This window comes from Simochromis diagramma, unplaced genomic scaffold (assembly GCF_900408965.1).
Source record: "Simochromis diagramma unplaced genomic scaffold, fSimDia1.1 OVJJ01000293.1, whole genome shotgun sequence".
NCBI classification, from domain to species: Eukaryota; Metazoa; Chordata; class Actinopteri; order Cichliformes; family Cichlidae; genus Simochromis; species Simochromis diagramma.
In genome coordinates, this window is record NW_024386801.1 from 20,948,870 (window position 1) to 20,970,865 (window position 21,996).

General features: G+C 39.0%; 2 protein-coding genes across 4 annotated transcripts in view; one reads left to right on the forward strand and one right to left on the reverse strand.

The window, feature by feature from the left end:
- The window catches only part of mgat4c (mgat4 family member C), a 120,315-nt gene that overhangs the window by 84,809 nt on the left and 13,510 nt on the right, over positions 1 to 21,996 (reverse strand). Inside the window, exon 2 of one of the 3 annotated variants that reach the window (XM_040026502.1) lies at positions 9,272 to 9,501. The exons of 1 other annotated variant lie outside the window; for it this stretch is intronic. The gene's annotated coding sequence lies outside the window, so the exon portion shown is untranslated. Of the gene's footprint in view, positions 1 to 9,271; positions 9,514 to 21,996 lie in introns of all 3 variants that reach the window. One more of the 3 variants, XM_040026501.1, reaches the window with a different exon arrangement.
- eif4g2b (eukaryotic translation initiation factor 4, gamma 2b) overlaps positions 1 to 21,996 on the forward strand; it is a 171,653-nt gene that overhangs the window by 24,456 nt on the left and 125,201 nt on the right. The gene's annotated exons all lie outside the window — the stretch shown is intronic.

The following is a 21,996-nucleotide window of genomic DNA, read 5'->3' on the forward strand; positions in this document are numbered from 1 at the left end:
TGTGTATTAACAGACATATGTTGTGTGGGTGTGTAGATATCTGAGCATAAAAGCATAATAAATTGCTGCTCCTCTGATGCTGCTTAATTTAAGCCAGCCACTTGGGATGGTGTCGTTTATATGAGCATCTGTTTACCGTCGAACACCACTATATGTATTTATGGTAAGATAATATGTGAGAATGCTTTTGTCAAAATATTGTAACCGCAATTAATCACAACTTTAAACACTGGCTGGTACCATTCAAAATGAATGGATTAATAATTCAACAAGACCGGGTAGAGAACGCAAGCTAGTTTTTAAAATATGCTTGGTGTGCAGTGTTGTGGGTTTTCTGAAAGGTGATAAATATTTATTTTTTAATAAGCTGAATTCCTTAGAACAATCACGGCAGAGCTGAGGATGGTGGTCTTTTATCTGCTTTAGAGGGGTGCGTTGCTGGCTGTAGCGCTCCCTACAAATTTGTTTGCCAACTAGCAAAATTCATTTTTGCTTTTCAGGATTTGTTTAAGCTAAAATATATTTAATAAATCATAATGCAACGTGACTTGCATTCTAACTCGGATATTTAACTGTCCAATTACAAAAATTCTTTGGTGACTGAGTTACATTTCCAAGCTTTCAAATCAAGTCAAATTGTGTAACAATGTATATTTAACCACTAATTCTACAAGAGAAAGCTAAGATCTTTGATCTTGTTGTATCTTGTTTTATTGAAACAGAACACATTAATTCAGCACTACAATTCAGCAGTAAAGCTGTTTCAACAGTTTCTCAGTCCATTTAGTTAAGCTTTCACAGTTTAAAGTCCTTTCCAGTTTCTTCAGTTCTGTTGTGCAGAACTTACTTAGACCCTCCCGTCTCTGACAACACTGACAATGGTAATGGTAAACAGTTTGATTTCATTGTATCCACTTCAAAGAAAGTTTCACTAACACAGCAGCGCTTACTGACAGGAAAATTCAATAATTCACCTCAGTGACTCATTTAGACGTGTTTTGGGATTCTTTCATGAAGTTTTACATCTTCTTCCAGAGTAAATAGATGTGGACACTCGTCCTACACTCATAACAGATTAATGGCAGCCATAGTTGTTTGTCCTACATTGCCCACCGTAGCTCGGATTATACAATTAAATTGGGAGGAATAAGAAAACAGAATTCAGTTGCTTGCAATTTGCAATCTACTGCCATCTAGTTGTGAGATGTTACACACTGTACCTTTAAAAAAAGACATATTTCAAGAAACAGTCTCTTTAACACTTATGGTTAAGATCCATCCACCTCATCCATTTTCTTCTGCTTATCCAATTTCACATTGAAATCACAAGTTACAACAAAGTCAAGACACTAAAAATTCTTATGAGCAGCTCTTCAAATGTTTCTTCTCTACACGTTTTGCAGAAGCACCTGCACTTTCTATTGCCTAAGAATAACAGTGACTTCTATTTTATCCCACTGGACACATTGAAGAGCTTTGCAGATGGTCACATGCTGTGTTGCCTTCTTATGAAAAAGCACCACAGGCTACATTTGGGGAGGTACACTCTACAGGCAGGAAGCTTTATTGACAGCTCAAATGATAGAGGCTGCTGAAGTCCGCTTCTGGCAAAATGCAACAAAGCTGGCTACTACTTATATATGGCACATTCAATATTCACACCTTACCTCTATCTGTCAAATCTACCTTAGTCTTCCTCCTTTCATTTTATTGTTATATAGTAGCAATTCAAAGAATTTGCCTACATAACTATCTGAGATAATAAATAATTATTTCCTGAAAAGTTCTCTGAATGTATATATAGTTTTTTTCCTTAATAGAAAAAAAGTTTGGATAATATGCCACATTAGTGTTCTGTTGATTTATGATCTAAGAAGTTACATGTTATCATCCTCCAGCTTAGTAGTGACTTTCAAATGCACTATGCAACCATGAAGACCCTTTACCCCTGCAGCAGCTCCAGAGCCGGGTGACCCTAATTACAGTGTTGGCTTTGCTGCCAAACCATCTCATTGGAAACCAGCCACAGCTTTGGCGACCCTGGCATACGAGCTGTTCCCAATGGAAAGCAATTTAATGCTTGACTGCTCAAGGAACAAAATATATGCAGCACAAGAAATCCCTTAGATAAATTAGAGTAGGCAAGTGGACTCTGTTAGACCTTTATTTGAGGCCTTATAAGCCACATGTCACCTTAGAGGTGGCATGAAACCAAAACATGGCAGAAAGCAGCTGAGTTCTATTACCAAGCAGTGGGAGACTTCTAAAAGAAGAGCGGTGCACCAACATACTGACAGGAGGACAACCCAACTGTACAGTACAGTCGAGTTTCAAAGCAACTAACCAAGTTAGCATTGTTTATTTTTGCCCTTTTTGAAAAGAAAAGACTCCCCTATAAAGTTTCTTGTTCATCTGCATTCTAAGAAAAAAATGTAATGAATCATATTCACATAAGTTTTGACCACAAAGTAAGTGCTCTCTGAATTCCTCAGTGAAGTAGGATTAAAATAATAAGCAAGTGGAGAAGACAATCATTTCTCTTTCTTCTTCTGTTTATTGCTCATTAAGCCACTGTCTCTGCATAATTCATCCTTTTTATACTAGATAAAGGCAATTTACACCTCATGCCATAATTCTGATACAAGTGACAAAGTTTGGCAGCAGTCTGACTTAACAATTTGCACATAGTATGCTGATTTGACAAATCAGTGGTCAATAATTCGAACAGCGACTGTTTCTGTTATATAACTTTCATTTATTTTTTAATAATTTGTTCTTATTAACACTGAACTTACCAGACTGGACTGTGTCTTACTGACAACCTTCAGGCAGTGCTACCTGATTTGTTAATTAAATTATTCATTTCTGTTTTTGTAATGTAATGACCAAGTACTGAAATCAGCTGTACTTTAGTGACAGGTCAGAGTTGTTAAGGGGACTTAACAACTGGAAATGAACCAAAAGTATAAGATGTCCTGACTTATCATTCTAATAAAGATATTGTTTCTAAATGCTTTTAAGGTATTGCCGCTCATATATTGAAGATAATGATAATAATAATAATATTAATAATAATAATAATAATAATAATAATAATAATACTGGATTGCATTTATATAGCACTTTTCAGGGCCCTCAAAGCACTTTACAATTCCACTATTCATTCACTCTCACATTCACACACTGGTGATCATAGTAATGTTCTCAGAAATACTTTAAAAGTTGTAACAGAACCCTCTCAAGTATAGTGGGAAATATGGTTCAGAAGCAAATTAGTCTGGATTTTGAGGTGCTCAGTTAGAGTTAAGACCACGGTGACCTTTAGATTGAAACGATGTCCTGGGGAGTCAGACCCATTAAGCACAGTAGCCAGAGTGAGACCCACACTGAGAATCCATCTCTTTAGATTAGCCAACAGCAAACAGGCCAATGACTGTTTCAAGCTGCTTCAAGTCTCCTGCCTGGGTGGAATGACATATGCAATGCCTTGAAGCAGGCTTGACAATATAGTACCATTTTCCCTTCTGAAAATTGAAGTTGTGCTTCCATCTAACCTTTTTTTATTTTTTACAAAAACATACAAAGGATACATACTTTCCCACTAGGCAAAGATAAGACTAGACCGCATTGTAATTGTGCTCGCACTAGGCACAGTTGCTTTGTTCAATTTGTTTGTACCATTGTCTATTCTTGCCACTTGCCTGTAAGCCTCACACAGCCATTAACAACTGAAATGGGAAAATTTTAAGATCGCGCTACTTCTACTTCTTCCAGGCCAAGTATGCATGTCGCTCTTGCACTTTCCATCTCTCTCTTTGTGTATACACACTTGAAAAGGCCTCATGCTGAGCAAAATCAAGTTCATGATTTTGTGCACTTTGCGGTTCCATCCTCTCATATGACCTATAGATTTGTTATTTACCAATCTCATCAGTTTTCACAGAGGAAGCTGTTGTCTAGGAATTTGTGGAGTAGCGATCACACTATATGATCTATGTGCTCTAGTGCAACTGAAGCTCTCCGGGGCTTACCTACCCGACCGGGGACAGTTTGCTTTGCTGTGCCTGGTCATGACACACAGAGATCATAGTAGACAAACCAACTGGACTTTGAAGGTCACTTTGCTTGTGATTACGACCTTAGCTGTTGCAGAATGTTAACTAAACCTTTACATATACATACTATAGATCTACTGTACAATCTAAAATACAGCTTAATTAGAAGACAAATGATTGCAGACTTACTCATTTATATATTCAACTCAGTGTCATCACATCATCACATTTTTAGGGTTTCTATAGTCAGTAACTGATAATAAATACTTTCAATACCTAATGGTTATTTTTTCTGTTGCCCAAAGCTGCATAGTATGATTTTACATGGCTCAGAAACTAAGAGGAGTATTAAAAAAGAGACATAGTGAGACCACAAATCTAACAGCCTACTGTATTGCAAAATACATTATCCTAGTAAGCACAGGCAAAAATGTCTGATTTAAGCGGGCTGATTAAATTAATTAATTGTTGTTACCAACTCTACAAACATTTCTCTTCTAATGGCCTTTCCAACTTACACATGGTGTGCAGAGTCCACTGAATAGCTGTCTTTTTATTTATTCTTTTTAATTTAATTTATTCTTTGTCTGGGAGGATAAGCGGAGCACAGCTGAGTGACTATTTCAGGTTTGTTAATATTCTGCTTTGTTTACATTTGAAAGCTTCTTGAATTTTTTATGAGGATATATAAAGAAAGATTTCATGAATTTTTGGGGGGGTTGTTTTCCAACAATTTAACACAGTATAATTCTTTGTGTGATTTTATTTTGTATTCATATTTAGGTTATTTATTTGAAACTGACCAAAGAAAGACTTCACATTTTAGACCAGCCAGAATTAGGATTTTGTTTATTATATATAACTAATACCTAATATTATTATTTAAAATACTGTTCTGTAATGTTCTACAGCACACTTATCATGTTCAAATTCTGACAGAACAGAAAACAAATATTTAAAATCTAAATTAACTATAAAGTATAACTTCAGTTAGGAGTAAAAATGACATTTTAAGCTTGACAGAAAAAGCTATTTTATTTATATTGACTATTGATTTATACCTGTCACTACTATACTACTATCTCTACCAGCCCTATGTCAGTGTTTTACTCTAAAGGTAACACCAAGTCTGTAAATGTTGCCAAGCAATACCCTTTTGTAGTACTGTTTGTTGTTGAACAGTCATCTAGGTTTGCCTCTAAGTGCTGAGTATATTTACCCTCTATCCAGTGCTATGCTTTGTTGCACTCTGTGAAACAAGGAAGAATTCAATTACATGGTGGCCGAGGCCCTGACAAGAGCTCACTCTTGTTTCAATCACCCCACAGGTAGATATGGGGATGAGAGGAAGTGGCATGCCAGTTACCACACCATGGACCACAAGGAAGCAATGAGGCGTAAGGAGGCGCTCAGAAGGTGGTGGTCAGTGGCATGGAAAGACCAGCAGGAGCAGGAGTCCTGTTCATCAATAAACAGCATCTTTGTCTGTTAAGAGAACTTTATTTAGAAAATCTAGAAATATAAAACACGAAGATGGGAAAAGTAACAGTGTTTCAAAAGAAACAAAATAAAGTAGATAATATCAAATTTGCATGTTTGGAGTTCTGTATAAATTTTATATTATATTTTAATGACCCAATGCACGGCATGGAGAAAAAACTATTTTAAGTATGGTACATTGCAATATTTTATGGCCTTTTTATTATAAGTTGTATTAGCTTTTTTTTCTTCCTTTTTTCAAAGAATTCTCCAGTTCAATTTTACATTAAGCACATTTGAAAACTAATGGATTCATGAACAGACTCAAAGAAAAAGAACACCATCAATCACCACTATTGCCACACTTTTCATTGTGTTTATAATTTTACTGTACAAACAACTGTGGGTCCATGGCTGCAGAGCCCATTTAAGGCACTAATCAACCATGTTATGAGTCCACAATGATAATTAATGGGTTATACTGGTAGTCGGAGGGCATCATGGAATCAGAGCAAACTGTTGTTTGTGAAGCCCTGTATATTTCTCCATTTTCCTCTCCATAATGTGCTATTATTGTGTGCATTTCTTGGGGCTGGACTGTCTCCGGTGATTGAATGCCACTGTGTCCTGGAGGAATCCAGATCATTTAACTGCTATTGTCTTCAGTTCCCTATGGACACTTTTGTGTGAATGTCTGTGTGCTTGCGCATATTGCCTATAAATGATATAAATGGTTAAAGCCTATAGAGGGATATTGGGAAAATAAAAACATACCAACAGGCTGGGTGACAATGACAGTTTACTAAAGAGAGGGGTGTTAAAAGGTGCATGGGAGGCAACTTTTATCAATGCTGGTGAGAAAGTGTAAAAAAAAAAGTACCAAGATTCAAGTACAACAGAAGGATTGTTGAGTGCGAGAGCAGGTGACCAGAAAGATACGATCATGGGAAAGCTGGAAACCTGAACCCTCCATAGCTCATTACCGAGACTATGTGAAGTATCCTCTGAAGGTCTACTAGAAGACGTGAATGCAGCATTATGGGCAACCATCACAGTGGCAGACATCTAAGAAAGGGTCTCCAGGATGAAGAATTGGACAGCATCAGGGCCTGACATGATTCATGCCTACTGGCGGAGAAGCTCTCTGCACTCCATGAGCACCTGGCAGCACACATGAACCAGCTGATAATAGATGAGGCACACCCGGAATGGCTAACTGAAGGCAGAACATCAGGATTGACCCATCCAACTACCGTCCAATAACCTGCCTCAGTACCACATAGAAGCTCCTGTCAGACATCATAGTGGGTAAGATGGACAGGCACATGGCTCAATACATGAGCTCTATCTACCACAGACTAGTAGACAGAGCAGTAGACTGAGACTGCAAGACCAGACTGACCAACCTGTTCATCAACTGGATTAACTACAAGAAAGCCTATGACTCAGTGCTCCACACATGGATCCTGGAATGCCTCGCAGTGTAAAAGAGCAACAGGACACAAAGAGCCTTCATCAGTAAATTAATGGGGATGTGGGGAACAACACTAGTGAACAACTTAAGCCAACTGGACAAATCATCATGAAGTGCGAGATCTATATAGGTGATACTCCATCCCAACTGCTGTTCTACATAGGCCCGAACGCCCTCAGTGAGATCATTGACAAGACTAGCTGTAGAAAGTAGTGGAGACTGAACTTCCAGAAGGCAACATTGCAGACATTGAGGACAGCTACAAGTACCTGGGAATCCCACAGGCAAATGGGAATCATGAAGAGGCCTCTAGGAAAGCCGCAAATGCCAAATACCTGCAGAGGGAAAGGCGTGTCCTGAGGAGTCAGGTGAATGGAAAGAACAAGATTTGGGCAGTTAACACCTACACTCTGTTGGTAATCAGATAACCCCCTGGAATAATAATAATAAGGTGGCCAAAGTGGAGGTAGAAGCTACTGACATCAAGACAAGGAAGCTCCTGACCATGCATGGAGGGTTTCAAGTCAAGTCCAGCACTCTGAGACTGTATCCTAACTGAAAATATGGAGGACGTGGACTGGTGAGTGTCAGAACCATTGTCCAGGATGAGACAAAAAAGATTCATTGGTACATCAGAAAGATGGCCACAACCAACCATGCAATTAGAGAATACCTCAGGCAGCAGAAACATGAGAAAGAAGAGGAGGAAGGAGAAGAACCATCATGAAAGAACAGGCCCCTGCACTGTATGTATGACAGGCACATAGAAAAAGTGTCAGATATGCAGAAATCCTACCAGTGGCTGGACAAAGCTGGACTGAAAGACAGCACAGATGCACTAACCATGGCAGCACAGGAACAAGCTCTCAGGACAAGATCGATAGAAGATGGGATTTACCACACCAGGCAAGACCTCAGCTGCAGCCTGTGTAAAGTTGCCCGTGAGAGAATCCAGCACATAACATACATGGAACGCCATAGCCAGTTAGCTGGCATAGTATACGGAGACATCTGTGTTAAATATGGCTGTAAAGTCCTGAGGTCAGAATGGGACATGCCCAATAGGGTGGTCGAGAATGACGGAATAAGATCGTGTGGGACCTCCAGGACATCACAAACTGTTGATGGCTTACCAGCCAGACATAGTAGTGGTGAACAAGCAGAGGAAGATGGACATAGTCACTATAACGCGGTTCACCTTTCGCAGCCTCGCTGTTTCGCGGATTTTTTTCTTTTTGTGCAATTTTGCATGCTTTTTTTTTTTTTTTTTTTTTGTTATACAGCGCATTGTGTTCTGTGTCCTGATTGGCTGTAGACCATTGTCAGTCAATCTCATGCTGTGGTCCTGTACAGTACAGAACGCATTCAGCTTGTTAAAATTACATACATCTTCTATCGCTAGCAGTGTGACTCTGAAGTGCTGTACTGTATGTTTGCAAGTTTTCTCCCCAAAAAACACAACAATGTCGATGAAACGTTTTCCACCGTCAAAGGAACCTGTGGGTGTCTTTGGTTTCATTCTATAATACTGGACTTATTTTTCTACGAAAGTTTGAATTTTGAGAGTGTTTAAACAAGACAGAAAAGTGTGAAAATTTTCATGCCTGTCTGGTTTACAGCTTTAAAACATCTATAATAATTGTTAAAAATAAAGTTGGCTACTTCACGGATTTCACCTATCGCGGCTTAGTTTTAGAACGTAACTACAGTGATAAACGAGGGACCACTGTATATCCAGCAGAGCTCTGGAGGACCTTCAACAGCATTCCAAGAGAGAGTGGGGACATTGAGACCAAATGGACCATGTTCAGCACCTCCATTGCCGAAGCCACTGCACTGAGCTGTGCAAGGTGGTTGATGCCTGTCGTGCTGGTAACCTCCAAACCAAATGGTGGACACCAGAGGTGAAGGGAGCCACCAGGCTGAAGGAGTCCTATCGGGCTTGGTTAGCCTGTGGGACTAACTATCAGGCTTATCATATCATAGCTACCGATGGGCCATACAGAAAGCGGCTCGGGCAGTGGCTGAAGCAATAACTCGAGTGTGGGAGGAGTTCAGAGAGGCCATGGAAAAAGACTTTCGGATAGCATTGAAGAGATTCTGGCAAACCATCAGGCAACTCAGGAGGAGAAAGAAGTGCTCTACCTGCTGACTTTGACTGAGAAAATTGTCGGGCGGAAGGAATACTTCGAGGACCTCCTTAATCCCACTGGCACGTCTTCCATGGAGGAAGCAGAGTCTGGGGATGAAGGGGATGACTCACCTATCTCCAGGAGCAAGGTCACTAAGGCAGTTAAACAGCTCCTTGGGTGCAGAGCCTCTGGGGTGGATGAGGTCCACCTGAGTTCCTGAAGGCTCTGGATGTTGTAGAGCTGTCTTGGTTGACACACCTCTACAATGCCTCTACAATGTTGAGTGGAGATGAGGGGCGGTACCTCTGGATTGGCAGACTGGGGTGCTGGTTCCCCCCGGTCCTCCGGTCCCCTTTCTTTCCTGATGTGTAACCTAATGGGTAGGGGAGAAAACGTATAGCATAAGTTGAGGACAAGATTGCCTTACCTGTGTTTTCTCTTGATAATGTGCCAGAAAAATAGTCCTCAGGTATCCTGAGTGTCCTGAGTGCCCTTTTAAAGATATTCCAAACAGGAAAATATTTGATTTAATAATTGTAATTATTGTAATTATGTCTACAATATTGATCAGATGTTAGTAAAAGTTATTAGATAAGATGTGTGTGTAGTTTAGTTTTGTCCCGATCCTGGGTTTGGTGACCGAGTGTTTTGTGTTTAAGTTATACTCCTTGATTATTTGTTATTCATGGCTTTGGTTTTGTTGATGGTTTTCTGTTCATTTTATATTTGTAGTTCTAGCTCCTAGTTTCGGTCACTGTGTCTTCCCTGTGTTGCATGTTTCATATCCAGTCAGTCATGTCTCTGTGTCAAGTCCGTGTCTCTGAGTCTACGTCTTTGCGAATGTCTCGTGTTTCCTGTTTGACTTTGATAGTCTTTGTCTTATGTCAGTGTATTCTGGTTTGCTTCCTTTGTCTCATTATGTCTAATTTGTCCCAACTGTTTTCCCATCTGTTCCCCATCCTCTCCTGTATTTAAGCCCTGTGTCTTCCTCTGTGTGTTGCAGGTTCATCTGTGTTCCACTCGTTGTATTTCTCAATGTTCCAGCCTCCATGTTCCTCGTCACTTGTCTTCAGGTTCCCATCTCAGGTTTTTGTTTCATCTCGCAGGTTTCTATTCCCAGGCTTTTGTTCCTTTGTATCATTTTTTAGTTTCACCCAGTTTGGGTTTTGTTTTAGTTTAGTCGCTGCCATGTTCAGCTTTTGTTTGTATTTCGTTTTCCCAACAGTGAATAAAGCTCACTCGCAATAAGCATTTGTCAGTGCCTGCACTTGGGTCCTTTCGCTCGCCACTCCACATGTCTGTCGCCGCAGCCGTGATAAGTTTAGTAATCTCAGATAATGGTATGGCTTGAGAATCAGTTAGTTGCCAGTTAACATAAGAGGCTGTTGTTGGAACCATGTCCTACCGCTGGGCTATATTGTTTTATTTTGTTTTATATTATGGTATGTTTAATGTCCGTGAATAAACACGTGGTTGGTCTGCATAAGTCATTGTTAAGTGGCATTCCTCTAAAAATGTTCAAGTACAAAGATTGGTCTTAAAATGAGCAGAAAAGTAGTTAGTGTCAAAAGAAAAACTTCTTGAAAGCCTGGAGTTTCATTGGTCAAAACCACTTTAAAAATTACAACAAAGCCTGGCTCTCTAGTCAAATTTACACAAGAGCATCATAGAGACACACACACACACACACACACACAGTCAAAAATCTCAAATAAAGCTGTAAGGGAAGAAACAAGAAACTTCAAATCTTAAAACCCAATCACCCTGTCCCTCCATGGCATACCTTTATCTAATGGAAAGCATATTTTGCAAATAAATTACATTACATGTCTGATTTTGGCAAAGTCAAACATGCCCGATTACATGCACGGATAAAATTTGTTTGTATGAATAAAAATTTCTATTCTATCCCAGAGTATTTTATTTTAAGATTTGTTTAGGTATTTATATCTGTAAATTCACTGGTCAAATGATCTGATGAGACTAGTTGAATGTTGAATCAATGAATGATAAAAATACCAAGCAGGAACAGCAGAATCAGAAGATTTTCTAATGCTTCATGTAGAATCTGAGTCATGAATAAATTTTAAACACTTTCGCGGCTGTGGTTGCTTTAATATCCCAAAAGAGCCTTTATTTTCTTCTCTAATCTTCCATTCAAGTTGTATCTTGGATACAAAAGAAAAATTACAACTATAGTTCAATACAACCTCACTGAGAGTATCACCTTAATTATTCAGACTACTAAGCATACTACTAATAGTCACATGACATAATATTCAACAAGGGCCAGGAGTTTTCTGTTATAGGAATACGTGCATTGGTTTACTCAACTTCTGACTACTGACATGCTGACATGCTGACAAGATCTGCTGCCATGTGAGATCTCGTTTTGATCGGACCTAAAAGCTTTCTTTAGCAACAAAGTTTCTGGTTAAAAAAAATGTGATCGTGGTTTTTTTTTTTTTTAATAAAATGCTGTTATTGATTCAGTGATTCTGTTGACTATGGTGTGAAATTTTTATTTGCGATGTACAAGATTATACATTTCTTCAGATCCAGAGCTCAGTAAATGGCATGAGAACATTTCATGTCCTTGTTCATTTTGTTCTATTGATTATTTGCTAATAGCAAGAACAAATGCACATCAAATCTTCAAAACGAGGAGTAAGCTAAACTGTCAAGTTGTGAAAAGGATAAAATCGTTCTGAAATAATGGATAATGAAGTCTGTTGATTCCAATTGCTGCTGCTATGTAAATAGTGTTTTTGGCAGTTCAGTTATTGTCCTAGCTCATGCCATGGTTACCAGAGCAGATGTTAGACTCCATTTAGGCAAGGCCATTTAGGTTATGGTTTTTTCCTAAACCAACTCATCAACTCCCTCTTTGAAAAAAGAGTAAGCAGTAAACTAAACACTGACTGAGACATATGACTGAGGTATGGCTCTCTAATTTATGCATAACAAAGAGGTAGCCATACTGAGTTTTTCATTTCTCTACTCACTTAACCACCAACTAGGTCACTTCTTTAGCTCTGCCTCGTCTCATTAAACTCTCAATTATTCATTGTGGGCGTATATTTTTCAGTCCCAGTTGGTTTACAGCTAATCCGCTTATAGCATGCCTTTACTTGCCTAACTGACTCTAACTGGCCATAATCGACAGGGGAAGCAGTATATACGAGACAAATGGACTAACAAACAACCTGCATTGTCTTTTATACAGGTTTGTCCAAATCCAAAGATATTATTTTAAAGTGACAGTTGATAGAGTATGTGCAGACAATTACTTTATCGCTGAAAACAAATCAAATAATCAGTTATCAAATAATCTGTTATATTACTTAGCACCAAAACAATATTTAAAAACTAAATTAATAATTACTACTAATAAAGGCATTCTAGTTCTTGCTTGTATGAGTGCAACCAGTAAAAGGTTTGGTTTTTAGTGATTATGTTCTACAATGCAACCACTGAAACATTATATCAATTAACAAAACATAGCAGAACGGCAATACGGTGGCACGGTGGTTAGCACTGTTGCCGCACAGCAAGAAGGTCCTGAGTTCAATTCCACCATCAGGCCGGGGCCTTTCTGTGTGGAGTTTGCATGTTCTCCCCGTGTTTGCGTGGGTTCCCTCCGAGTATTCCGGCTTCCTTCCACCATCCAAAGACATGCAGTTTGTGGGGATAAGTTAACTGATTAATCCAAATTGCCCAAAGGTGTGAATGGTTGTCTGTCTCTGTGTGTTAGCCCTGCGACAGACTGGCGACCTGTCCAGAGTATACCCTGCCTCTTGCCCTATGACAGCTGGGATAGGGTCCAGTGGCCCTGAAAAAGTTAAGCAAATGGATGGACAAAACAAAGCTTATAAAAAATTGGTAACAGCATTTGTTTGAGTCTGAACACCAAAGACAATGTTTTTTTTCTTCTTTTTGTATAAGCTTAAAATCAAAGGTAACCAGAATGCAGGAACCATAAACTAAGCCCAACACCTCTTAGGCTTCCAGACTACATGCCTGCCCTTGCTCTGCTACCAGGAAAATCATTTCAAAATACAGCACACTGACCTGGAGTCGAACTGAAATCATCAGTAGCATACAGTAAAGCTGTAAATGCAGTTTGTTCATAGTGATTGCCGTATTCAGTGCACCCTTTTAAAATCATTTTCATTCACAATGAAACGGTCTTGGAGCCCTCCCCCCCCACAACCACCACACACACACACACACACACACACCCACCACCACCACCCACACACCAAACACACACACACACACAATAATTCAGTGGCAAATGGATCTTTGCTTCAGTACAAAAAACGCTCAAACACCAACAGTGTTTCCCACATATTATGGGCACACACATCTATACTGGGCCTACTTTTGTCTTTTCCAATCTTCTCCAGTTCTTTCTATTCATCTACTGGTGCTTGGCTCTGATTACTGGATATCAGGTCTGGGCACAGGCTAATCATGTGTCCCACAGGCTCATTAAGACTCCAACAATCTGAGAGTAGCACATTATCCCAGACATACTCTGGTGTGGCATAGCAGCTTGAATGCCATGTCCATGGAGAGTGAGAAACCACTGGTGCTTGGCCCATCAGTTTCTTTCAGCTGGTTTTTGGCTTTGTGAAATCATTTCACATCTCTAAACATGTTCTTTCACAAGCCATAATCCATCCATTCCCAATTTTTTAGATAGCCCATTGACAGCGTGCACAGGAACAGGTGAAAAGTAACCTTGCTTCAAAAGAGTATATATATAATTTCCTCTTTGAGCTGTGGTAAAGATTCCAGCAAACGACTTATAGGTGAGGTTTTCAATTCAGACAAGGCTTTCCATTAAAAAAAAGAGAGAGAAGCAGAACTGCATTAAAGTTTGATGAACTAGTTCATGAAATATGGAAGGGCGGATAAAGTGGATGTTAATAGGTTGCCTATGGGTGCACCAAGCCTCTAAGTGAGGTGAGCCCCTCTCCAGCAGAAACAACTATTAAAGAGACAAGTGCATGTGTAACTGTGTAATATACCAAATCTGTCCTTAATGAAACAAATGTGGAGCTGTAGAGTTTGCACAGTATCCAATAGATGGATTAGTAAAACATTTAAAAAGTAATGGATAGTCATTACCCACATACTTATTGCTGTCTCTCTCTAATTGTACACTCAATAACAGGCTTCAGATTCACACACTGCTAAACAATGATATCAAAGCTACAGGTGCAAAACTACACAATTCCAAAACTACACGTAATATTAAACTTTTATAACTAATGTCAACTAAAAACATAAATGAGAAGGTTGCATTAGAGGAATCCGTCTGGACATCTACAGTGGCTGAAAACTAAAACTACCAAGGGGGTAATTTTGACCTCTTGGCATTTTAAAAGTGATGTAACTCTGCTAGAATAAAACTCCATCATCTCTTATGTATGACTTTTCCTAAAACGGGTTATTCATCATATAGTGAATTTTGGGGTGATAAAAAAGAAATAAAACTACTATAGCTAGGACTGATGGTGGAGTACAGACCCAAAGTACTGAAATCAATTATTAAAATAATATTTAACTAAACTGTTTCAATTTGAAGCAAATATATTTTTTGGGCTTATGTCAGAATTTCTTTTCAGTCATTTTGATGAGTGCAAAAACAAACGGTGGATTAAAACAGTGCAGTCCAAGGCATCTTAATGTCTGTCCAATATTTTTTTTTTTTGCATTACTATGCTTAGCATTGGTAGGATACAGGGGGCTACAACCTGCTATAACATCCCAGTACTGTAGTAGGTTAAATCCTAATCTCAATGTACTCAGGCTATATTATATTAGGAATACACACATATCCTCTTAAGACCATATGGTGACATTAATTTAAGAATCCACCCTGTATTCAGTCAATATTCTCATAAAATAACAGAATGAAAATATGATGTGACAGTATTACAGCAAGTCTGATTTCAACACAAAGGCTTGGTGTTATGTTTTAACCCAGTTTGGGTGCAGAGATTGTGAGAGATGAATAACATGTTTGTGTTGCTCTTTTGAGAGTGACAAGAGAAAGGCGGAACTTGAAAAGAGGCTGGAAGTGCTAATGAGGCTTATTTTAACAACACAACAGCGCCATGAATATTTAACAGCTAACAGTAAAAAGTCTGATGAATTCACTATCTGAGTGGAAAAAATGCCAATGCAATGCTGCTGCTACCAAGACAGTGCTGTACAATATCTCTGTATAATAGTAATAGGTCTTAGAAAACAAGACGTCTATTTTCTATTAATACAGCAAGGAGCATTTTAAATGACTTGCACTTTAAAAACAAAACTTCACACATCCACATGTACTCTGGCAGCCTTAATCAAATAACTTCACAGCAATTTTTATTGAGAAGGGAAATCACACGTTTAAACCTGTGGTGAGCTTTGAATAATGCGACTATCAACTGGCCTAATTTTTTTTCATTATTGTAAATGGTACTTCATTAGTCATGCACAATAATGAATACTCAAACTTTCTTCTCATGCCTAAAGAGGAGACTTTCAAGGTATTTAGAAAGATCCTGCAAGATGCTAAGTCCGTGGACTCACGCGGTTGCTAGGCAACAGCAAGGGCACCAGTCCTTTTTCAGGAAAACAACTTCACTGTCCAAAATAAATAAAGATAGAAGGAAGACACCATGAACCTCTTGAGCGGGGTTAAGTCGCTGGGAATAACACTCAGTCAACATCAAGTACTGTGGCTGCAGAGGCCAAAGTGGTTTTCTTATGTTTAGTATCGAGACTCTTTACTCTTACGAAGGAAAGAAACATACAGAATAGCAACATTTTCTAAAAGGATTACAGCGTGTGAGTAGGACAATGATGACCTATTAAGGTCAAATGTTACATTTCATATTTTGAAAACAGCAATACATATTTCTATTTTTCCAAAATGGAGTTAATTGTTTAGGGTGTAAAATGTAAATTGTGTTGATGGTTATATCCTTTTCATCATGAAACAGTGAACAAATACCCTTAGAACAGATCAAAAGGCTACTATGCTACTAACAACAGTAAAAAGGACTCCTTATCAAAGAAGCCTGGCTTTATCTCATTAAAACAGGCAAGAAAGTGAGAAAAAAAAAATCACTTCCAAAGGGATATGAAACAGTTTTACCCATATTTGCTTTGTTATTTAGCTAGCACAGCTCAAATTAATTACTCTCATCTTCTTCACTCTATTCATTATTCTAGCAGTAAACACATTAGTCAAATGAAATGTCTCTGAGCACACCTGGCTTTCTTATCTTTTCTGCTGTCGACAACAGGGTGGTTCAGCTTTTTTACATGCTGTGAGCCAAGCATTAAAGAAACCCAGTGCCATTTATGGGATATGGTACCTGCCGCCTATTCAACCGATACCTGCCTCCCAGGAAGCCTTAATGTATGAGATTTGTCAGTGTCAATTTCCCAGTTAATCTCTCTAGTCCACCTCGCTGCTGCCTCTGCCGCCCATTCATTCCGCTGCTCTGTCTCTATCTGCTCACACTATCCTACGCAGGATACAAAGGCAACGGGAAGCCCAGGAATAGGAACTACCTCAGTGGTAGATGGTGCTGCAAAGTAATCCTGCATCTGAAACCTGCTGAAAACTGCTGGCACATGGCCTGAATTTTGAGGCGCAGTCTGAACATTCCTTTGCAGCAAACACTGAAAATAGAGACTATAAAAAAGTCAGACTATAAAAATGTCATTTATAACCTACTGCGGTCGAGGTATTGTTACTGAACATACCAATTTGTTGTGGTCACAGAAACACACATGTACACTATATTGTCAAAAGTATTCGCTCACCCATCCAAATCATTGAATTCAGGTGTTCCAGTCACTTCCATGGTCACAGGTGTTTATAATCAAGCAGCTAATGATGAGGACTGCTTCCACAAACATTTGTGAAAGAATGGGTCGCTCTCTGGAGCTCAGTTAATGTCAGCGTGATCAGATTTCTCATGCAACAAGTCAAGTCATGATATTTCCTCATTATTATATAATATTCCACAGTCAACTATTAGTGGTATTATAACAAAGTGTAAATGATTGGGAATGACAGCAACCCAGCCATGAAGTGGTAGGTATAAAATCACAGAGCATGGTCAGCAGATGCTAAGGCACAGTGTGCAGAGGTTGCCAACTTTCTGCAGAGTCAGTCACTACAGATCTTCAAACTTCATGTGGTCTTGTGGGTAGTTAATGAACAGTGTGTTAAGAGCTTCATGGAGTTTGTTTCCATGGCTGAGCAGCTGTATCCAAGCCTTACATCATGAGGTGCAAGCGTGTCAGATGCAGTGGTGATGTGCGGTTGTTTTTCATGAGTTGGGCTTTGGCCCTGTGTTCCAACGAACGAAACTCCTAATGCTCTTAATGGTTCAGTAAGACAATTTCAAACATTTCATGCTCCTAACTTTGTGGGAATAGTTTGAGGATGGCCCCTTCCTGTTCCAACATGACCACATACCAGTGCACAACGCACGCTCCGTACAGACTTGGATGAGCGAGTGTGGTGTGGAAGAACTTAACTGGTCTGCACAGTCCTGACCTCAACACAAAAGAGCATTTTGAGATTAATTAGAGTGCAAACTGCAAGCCAGGCCTTCTCCTTCACAATCAGTGTCTGAACTCACAATTGTACTTCTGGAAGAATGGTCAAAATTCCCATAAACACACTCATAGACCTTGTGGAAAGCCTTCCAAGAAGAGTTGAAGCTGTTATAGCTGCATAGGTTGGGCCGACATCATATGTGTGTGAAGGCAGATATTTGCTTTATCTGCGTTATATGTATGCAATGTATGCAATATAGGGTACATTAAGGTTGGCCAGTCCAACAACAATTAACATATTTGTGAAGGTGTGTGTGCAAAACATCCTATAAAAACAAAATATTTACATCTAATCCTGTATTAACAGGTGGAAAGTCAGCCAAGGTTTAACTGGTATTTTTTTAATTGAAAGTGCTCCGGTGTGTTTTTCAATACTCATAATCTATAATTATAGATTTGGAGGAGGACTGAATGTGAATGCTGTGTAAGTAGTATTGATACAGAACAAGATTCATTGCTGTCAACTATTTTCATATACATGTTTATATCCATTTTTGGTTCATGTGAGCTCAGAATAAGCTGCAAAAGTGAAACACGGTGAAGCTGAAACACAAATTATGGATAAACTACTAATCAATACAGAAAGAGGAGCTTTTTGCTAAAAATGCATTACTTTGGCTCCTGAAATGCTAACGTGTTCTTTTTAAAAGTGTCAAATCCCACTGTTACTCAAGAGCAGAGAAAATTTTTATTTCAGCAGCAGACTAGAATTTGGCAAGCAGAGAAGTATAATTTGCCTTAAAATCTGCAATGTGAAAAATGCTAATTTAGCCTAAATTAACAAAACTCATGCTTTCAACTCATTAGTATTGGACACCTTTATAGGACACCAACACTTGAAGGCTGCCAGAAACATTACAGCACTGATAAAACAGAAATTAAAACCTTGACTGAAATTAGTTACAAACTTCTGACAATTACAATAGCTAAGCTAAAATAACTGATTATATCCCTACTGCTCCAGGTAAAAACCCTGCTTAATATTTAATAAAATGAATCCTTTTTCTATATAGACATTTCCTTCAGCTATAGCTATTGTGCTGTTACTTTATACTTGCTTTACAAGCTCTGAAAATACCTGTGATTGCCCAAAGTCTCACATCATCAACTAGATTTTCTAAAACCGAAAAACACAGCCCATACACCACTCAGACCACTTGAATTAGCATAATCTAAAGGGCCTTTTTTCTTTCAGGGGCAATTGATGCCAAAAACATGTTTTCTAGCTATTTTCACTGTAGACAGAGCCATACCGATTGTTGTGGGCATCTATGCACTCATCTAATTACAGAAACAACACCATAAAGTTCATATATCCTGTTGATCATCCATTTAGCTGTATACTAACTTTATACATGTTCTCTATCATCATGACGTTATTTACTTTTCTGACTGTATTCTGTTAAAATCTGTAGCAAATTTAGCTTAAGATGCGTTTAGGCTTACCATGGTTTGCTGGCCACAAAGCCTTAAGATGCAGAAGATGACACTAAATCTAACAACGAACAAAAGAGAGAGATCTAGTACTATTAATGTTAGTATTCAGTAAGAGTTGATTCATTGGTTTAGTTTTGAGCTCACCAATTGGCCTTCTTGGATTTAATGATTGATTTTTACCTACTTATAGCTATATATTTATTGCTGTTAATAGCTTATTCTTCTACAGCAGCGCACAGTGTGTTCACGTCTAATGAGTAGTCCAGGCATTTAGTGGAACTTTAAATTCAAATTCAAATTCAAATTTTATTTGTCACGTACACAGTCATACACAGTACGATATGTAGTGAAATGCTTGGACAACTGCTCGTGACCTAAAGAAAACAAAAAAGGAAAAGGCTATGAATAAGATAGGAAATAAATATGAAAAATTAAAAAGGGTAAATTTAACTAGGAAGGAATAAAATATAAATTAAGGTTAAAAATGAAATAACTGTACAACACAAATTAGGATGAAGGGTAAATTTAACTGGGAGAATAAGATAAAATATATAAATTAAAGTTGAAAATAAAATAACTGTACAACAAAATACACAATATAGAACTATATAAGAATGTATGAAGAAATATAAATAAATATATACACAATAACAGCAGCGTGACTTAAGTAATGAAGTGAAAACAATGTCCAGAATGTCCAGTGTGTGTGTAAGAACTATATGTGTGGGTCAGTACTGTGTGGTGGTATGATTGAGAGACCGTATCGCCTGCGGGAAGAAGCTCCTCCTCAGTCTCTCTGTGTTGGTCTTCAGGGAGCGGAATCGCTTTCCTGACCTCAACAGAGAGAACAGTCTGTTGTTGGGATGGCTGAGGTCCTTCACGATCTTCCTGGCCTTGGTCCAGCACCGCCTGCTGTAGATTGAGTGCAGGTCAGGGAGCTCGGAGCGGATGGTGCGCTCAGCTGACCGCACAACCCTCTGTAGAGCTCGTCTGTCCTGCATGGTGCTGTTCCCGAACCAGGTTAAGATGTTTCCCGTCAGGATGCTCTCTATGGTGCAGGAGTAAAAGTTCCTGAGCACCTTGGAGGGCAGTTGGAAGTCTCTCAAGCGTCTGAGGTGGTAGAGACGCTGACGGGCCTTTTTCACCACGGTGTTGATGTGACAGGACCATGACAGGTCCTGCGTGATGTGAACTCCGAGGTATTTGAAGCTGTCCACTCTCTCCACTGGGCACTCGTTGATGACGGGGGTCTGGTAGTTCCTCTCCTGCTTAGTGCTGAAGTCCACTATCAACTCCTTTGTCTTACTGACTTTAGTTTGATATCTGTTCTGAGCGTGCGTAATCGCACTCATGAGTGAAACTGACTAACTACTATACTCCCATTAAGTTTCAATATTGTAAATTACTTGTAAATTAAGATATACCTTAAAGGCTTCCAATTCATTCACAGCATCAAAGAAGGTAACAGATGCCTGTGATGGCTATAATTATTTGAATCTTGCAAACATTACCCGTCAAATGTATTTATTTTTTGCAATATTGTAAATGTTTTCATACGGTAAATGGCCTGTATTTGTATAGCGCTTTTACTAGTCCCCCCTAGGGACCCCAAGGTGCTTTACACACCCAGTCATCCACCCATTCACACACTGGTGGAGGCAAGCTACAGTTGTAGCCACAGCTGCCTTGGGGCAGACTGACAGAAACAAGGCATATTGCGCCATCGGCCCTTCTGGCCAACACCAGTAGGCGGTAGGTGAAGTGTCTTGCCCAAGGACACAATGACCGAGACTGGCCGAGCCGGGGCTCGAACCGGCAACCTTCCGATTACAAGGCGAACTCCCAACTCTTGAGCCACGATCGCCCCAGCATAGTATTGGTAAAGTCTGTTTCACATTTAATTTTAATGTTAAAACAGAAATCCATTAATCACGGCATAACAACTATGAAGACTTTGAACTACATCTATTCATTCCTTTTGTTCTGCTTCACTTCCATTAGAAGTAATGCTAAAATCTGTCAGCAAATCTGAGCTCAATTGTGCAGGAATGTACTGAAATGAGGCTTTTATAGCCATTTATCTTATCTCCCAGTTCCTACAGAGGTTTTTAAAGTCTTGTGCTGTGCATAATACCTGACCTGTCGATCTGATCCATTCAGCTGAGGACAAATTGTGATTAAAATAACTTCAATTCATTAGCTACTTATTTGGAATGCACTGTAATGTCCTTTTGGAAAGGCATGGCTTTAACGTGTCCAAAAATACCTAAAATTCTTTAGATAAGTGACTACTGGCAGCTCTGTCTTACACTGTAATTTTAAAATGGCACAATGATTTATTCCCCACTAAGCATAAGGCCATCACTTTGCCGCATATGACATTATTGCTCATTCAAGGCTGTCTGGGGAGAAATTATGATGCCTTATGATGTTCTATGAATTAAACCCATAGAAGTGATGCAGGGCTGACATTAAATTCAAAGCACAATAATTTTTTTTTATTCCAAGCTCACCAGGGTCTGTGGGGGAAACCTGCTAGGTACAGAGGAGAGTCAACAGTTTTGTGACTGTTATGTAATACATATACTGTATATATACAGTATTGTACAAAAGATTTTTGAACCACTACTTCTAATGTGGTATTGAACGATAGTTCTCCAGGATATCTGAAGTCTGAAGTTCAAAGCTTGTCTTTGGATATTTGCTGCTTTTTGACTGGTTTTCAGTGCAGTAACCAACCATTTTCAGAAGAATGTTTTGCTTGCTTGTTAAGCCACTT